This window comes from Chiroxiphia lanceolata, chromosome 8, assembly GCF_009829145.1.
Source record: "Chiroxiphia lanceolata isolate bChiLan1 chromosome 8, bChiLan1.pri, whole genome shotgun sequence".
Taxonomy (NCBI): domain Eukaryota; kingdom Metazoa; phylum Chordata; class Aves; order Passeriformes; family Pipridae; genus Chiroxiphia; species Chiroxiphia lanceolata.
The window spans coordinates 4,529,422-4,535,421 of NC_045644.1; positions in this window are offsets into that span (position 1 = coordinate 4,529,422).

Sequence of the window (6,000 nt, forward strand, 5' to 3'; positions counted from 1 at the left end):
AGAAAAAAAAAAAAAAACAAAACAAAACACAAAAACAACTCGCTGGTTTAACAAGGGTTATCTGCGATGATAAAGCCTGGGCCTGCTGATTTATTTAGTCTGATTGGGGAGAATTTGTATCCCTAAATGCACGGAATACAAATTCAGCTGTGCCTCCTCAACCTGTTTGGCTGCAGCAACAATATCTGCCTAAGGCACATGAATGTTTCATTTTCTTCACTTCAATGTTGAACTGGGCTCCCTGTTTCCAAGTGCTTCCCGAGGAGATCTCCAAGTGCACACATATTTCTGGAATGACCTCTTGGACTTTTAAATAGCTAACACCTGGCTTCCAAAATGTTCCTGTTTCGAGTACAAGACATGGGAAAAAAAAAAAAAAAAACTACAATGAAAGCCAGCAAATTCATAATTCACTTTAAAAAAATAGCCATACATTGGAGCATTTTTTTAAAAGGTTTTGAAGGTGATATTTTAATTTTTATAGCAAGTATTTTAAATAATCAGCAGTAGCACTGTTATTTTCCTCAGCATTTGTCTGCAAATCTACAATAACTGAAAATAATAACAAAATAATCTTCCTTCTGGTTAGTTGATCATGAAACTAATAATTGAACACAACGAAGGATTTTTAATCAATTACCTATTTAGTTATATAACGCATTATAAAAAATATTTATATAATTTTATCTGACACTGCTAACAGCAGCACTGGAATATTGTATTTCAGCCTTCCTCTTCTAAACAGAGTTGTAGGAAAGAGTTATTTGAACTCAGTAAGGGAAAAAAGTCTTAAAAATATGTGATTCAAGCTGGTTTGCTCTCAAAAAAGATATTGAGAGTTAACTTGATTACAGTGCACCAAGGGCTTTACAAGGAGAAAATACTTCAGACAGAAGTACTTTTGAGGTACATAGTTTTTTGGAGACACTGATTACCTACTTCAAAAATGTCCTGAGTACACCGGTGACCTCTACATTTCTGAGATACCTTTCTAGAAAATATGCCTTTGCCAAACAAACAGCAAAAAAATGACTGGACTCAGAACTTAAAATGCAGGGAACATAAGGACAAATTCCTTTAAATCCTTTCAGCATTGTGTTGTGCTCATGTGGTTCATTGAAGTTTCCAGCATGTACCTTCCTATCAAGCTGCATGGAGTGATTTTAGTAATCTCTAAATCAAAAAAATTTGCCATGATTTCAAGATTTCACCCAGAGAACCATTACATTGTAATGCAAATGAGGCTGATGAATGTTTCATGGCAGACTTCAGAATGTTTGCTGCTGAGCCTTTCTAGAACAACCCAGGTAGATGCACTTTTCCTCCCACCTTTTTCTCATTATTCCAGTTTAGACAAGAAAGAAAAACAACTTGGGGCACAAGGACATGAAATAATTTGATGTTGCCTGAGAACTTAGAAGTAAAACGTATTTCTACTTCTGATATTCTGACTCTAGATTGGTTTAGACTGAGAAAAACACAAGTTTAATTGGTGTTTGATACAGATGGGACTGAGTGACTTTTAAGACTTTGATCACCGGCTTAAAACTGCAGCAGGGACAGAAGGGTTTGTGATTATCTGCTAGATTTTGGCACAAACCAGGATCTGCTGTTTCCTCCAGATTGCAGGTGCAGTAGGGTTTCGAGGTGGTGATTACAGAGATCACTGCTGAGGTCACCCCCTCCTGTGGTGGGCTTGTAACAACAGCCAACAAATATGTTTTCACCTGCACTAAATGTTGGAAATGACCTTTAGGATATGTGCAGCTTTGAAGGAAAGGTTATGCTGAAAGGGAGGAGATATCCAGGTAGATATTGGTCAACTCAGCCTTTGGAAATGTTTCCTGTCAGAGATGGAATTTGCTGCTTGCTCTGTCCATATAATGATATCTCTGGCTGCAGCTGGGAAGGGGATTATGCAGGTCAATATGAGCAGAACAGCTTCAGCAGGGAAGTTGGCATGTCCTGCAGCTCCTCCAGAGGTCTCCAGGTGGATGGTGAACAGGAATGAGTGCAGGAGGTAGAGAAGAGGACAGGGAATAGCTCTCTAGTGATGCTATGGGAGTTTTGCCTGCAAAAAAAAATGATTGACACAGTTGTAGCTCAGACTCCCTATTCAGACAATGTCACATATGCAAGTCAGTGACAAATTATGCTTGACTGTGCTTGAAAGCTACAGAAATGTTGAGTAGGACGAGCAGGAAGATGGGGCTCCTATCCATTGCCATCAAAATATCATCTTTTAGTGCTGTTGACAGTTTAATAGCTACTTCTGTATGTTGGAGAGAATTGTGAAGTACTGCCACTGTATTATTAACCTAGGCTGGAGCTTTCCTGCAAATGCAAAGCAAAAAACCACACAAATGGAGCTTCTGAAATAGTTTAAGATTAAAGGTGTGCTGTTCACAACATGAATAGGATCTCTCTAATTGCGTTTCAGGAAGACTCAACAACACCTTAACCCCTGATTACGTTATCATATATTTTCTGAGATCATAAATTCATTAAGGTTGCAAAAGACATCTAAAACCATTAAGTCCAACCATTAACCCAGCACTGCCAGTCCCTCCACTAAACCATGTCCTCTGAGCACCACATCTACATGTTTTTTGAACCTTCCAGGGACAAATTGATTCTATTCCATTTAAAACATCCAGATGATGAAATTCCATTCAAATCCAGCATTTTTAATTCATCTTTTTTTCCTCTAGGCAGCTGAGATGGGATTTGAATGCAGGGCAGCTATGCAGCCTCCTGCTGACCTGTAGTGCTCCAGTGGTGACTCTCAGAGCTCCATCCTTTAATAAATCTCCACTGCTCATAAAAAAAAAGCCTTTGTGCCAAGTTGCATCCATGTATGTAATTGCTTGAAATCATTCCTGGGATATCCTAAGCTGCACCATACCTTGGAAATACTTGGTTTGTACAGCCCCAATCTGTCACGGTTCAAAGCAGACGTGTGATATCACAGAACTTCAGCATATTGTGGAGCTGAGGAGGGACAGGGTGGCTGTGTGATTATGGAAAAGATTTGGGAATCAAGAGATTGGAGTGTGACTGTCTATTGATACCTTTAAATTAGCTATCACTGTAGTATCTGGTTTCTGTCAGGGTACTGCAGAAAATCAGTGAGATGCATCTCAGAGGTTGGTGAATCGATTCCCTGCTCTGCCAGGGGCTGACCCTTCCCTCTTGGCTGTCTCTCAGCTTGTCACCTCAGTTATTTGGCTTTTCTTTCTTCTTGTTCCTTGGCACCATTGGCAGGCCATGTGTTCCCTGTTGAGAGACCTATCTACAGCTGCCACCTCCCTGAGGTGACTGAGCTGGCTTTGGGACTAGATGTTCATCATTTGCCCTCTGTACTCAGAACTGGTGATGCTGCACCTTCAATCCTGTCTCCAGGTTTGGGCCCCTCATGACAAAAAAAGACATTGAGGGGTTGAAGCATATCCAGAGAAGGGAATGGAGCTGGGGAAGGGTCTGGAGCACCAGGAGCAGCTGAGAGAGTTGGATGGGCTCAGCCTGGAGAAAAGGAGGCTTGGGGGGACCTTCTGGCTCTCTGGAACTCCCTGACAGGAGGGGGGAGCCAGGGGGGATTGGGCTCTGCTCACAGGGAACAAGGGACAGGATGAGAGGAAACAGCCTCGAGCTGCACTAGGGGATGTTCAGGTTGGATGTCAGGAAGAATTTCTTCTTGGAAAGGGTGTTCAGGCATTGGAAGGGGCTGCCCAGGGAGGTGGTGGGGTCCCCATCCCTAGAGGTGTCCAAGGAACGACTGGACATGGCACTCCAGTGCTCTGGGCTGGGTGACAAGGTGGGGATCAGACACGGGTTGGATTTGATGGTCTTGGAGATCTTTTCCAACCTTAATAATTCTGTGATTCTGAGACATCAAATTGTGGCTTTTCTGGCACATGGTACCAGGAGGGGCAATGCTTCAAGAGGACTCAGGACAACACCTTTAACCAGCCCTGAGAGCTGTGGCAATGGGGTGGCAGACTTGCCAAAGCCAGGGTTACACATTCTGCTGTCTCATTACTCCCCATCTGGATTTTTTTGAAGTACCAGAAAAACAAAGCATTACAAAAACTTCAAGCTGTGAAAAGAGAAGTCAAAAGCCAGGATATTCCAAGTTAATGCTGACTCCTTAACTCACAACATTAACTCAGAGCCATGCCTGAAGCCTGGGCAGTAGCCTGAGCTCAGCTCTTGCTGGTATGTGTAACCAGTTGAGGATTGGCACATCTGAGGGGAACAGGGCTGAATTAAGAGACTGGATGTCACTGAAATGAGGAAAAAGAGGAGCAATCAAGAGACAGATTTCTGAGAAATTAGGCAGGGGAAGGGAGGGGAGAGAAGAGATAAGGTCATTCTGGAGAAGAAAAAGAAAAACTAAGGACACTGACAAATGAGGAATCCGAGAGTGATGACATGAGTTAAAAGGTGGGCAGGGAAAGACAGGTACCCAGACAGGGAGTGTGTGGGTACTGTGGAAAAGTAAAGACAACAGGGAATGAGAGGACAGAGACTTGGATTGGGCTCTGGTATCGATCTGGCACAAGGATGGGGACTGCAGTGGAAATGCAGGGAGAACAATGGTCTCTCAGAGAGGAAGAAACTAGGACTGGGAGAGACTGGAGAAGAAAAATGAAGAGGGGAAAAAAGCTCCTGTCTGGTGGCAGTGGACAGAAGACTCAGGTCATGTTAGACTTGTTCCTCTTTTGTAGGCAGAACAGGATTCCAGTCTCCATTCCTCTCCCTGCCCAAGGCACGCTGCATATTGATCGTGCTGGCTGAGTCCTGCCCTTAATTCCTGCTTATTATTTCAGAAATTCAAATTACACATAAGAAATAGAGATTAAAACAGTCATTAAGGCTGCAAATGAAATACCCCAGAGTAAGAAAATTCTAAGAAAACTGAGGGGGGACGTTTTTTGCTAACCCTGTGATATAAATATATATATTATATATATTGCTCTTCTGTTCAAGATCTTAAAGCATTTTGGCTCTTTGAAAATACAGACAGCTGGATACTTACATTTAATTAAATAGTTTTTAAGATAATGGCTACAGCAGCTTCAGCATAATTCACAGTTAAAAGCAATCAAACCCAAAATTCAAAACTGCTCTTACTCAAATATCTACCATCAGTAACAGCCTCTATAGTTCTCGATGAAATGGGAGCCATAAAACTACATTCCAGAGTTTACAGTTGCAATAAGTGCAGATTTATGGGCAATAAGAAGTGTCTGTGTGTACCTTCTTGTGCCTCTCATTTATTAGGCCAAAGCTGAGACATCCCCAAAAATGTCTTTAATTAGTTCAAACACTTAATTTAACAAAACAAGCAGTTTAAACAAATATAAACCACAATTCTCCAACCACCATGTACAGAAAACAACTATTATTTTTGCAAGATTAATAAAGTCACAGGTGATTTTATAATGACCTAATTAAAGCATGATTTAAACCTAAGGGCAAGGATGGGTTTTTTGCATCAGCACTGAATCAAGGGAAAGAAAATATTATGTTAATAAATACCACAGTACTGTTTTTGTAGAATTCCTCTATGTTTGTAATGTGTATGAAGACACTTTAAAGACATGCAGTAAAAACACTTGTGTAATTTTTCCCTTGCCTAGACAAGAACATATTTTTTGTTCTGTCATGTAATCTAAGAATTAAGAACAGGACAATGATGAGAGAAAATTGAACTTAGAAAGTTGGGGAAAAGAACTGAGAAGGGGACTGAGGGGATAGTTTGCTGGCTCGCAAAAAGTGACTAAATATCTATATGGAGTGTAATTAACTTTCCCTCCCTACAGTAGAACATGACACTGCAAAATACTGAGCACGTCCAACAACACAGAAATCAGTGGCAAACACAGAGACTCAGAATTTTCCTCAATACAAGTCAGAGCCCTTTTGGCTGCAGCCCAGTATTGGATCTCTAAAAAGCTCTCTGTCACAGGCAGGGGTTTTCAAGAGAGGAACATGGGC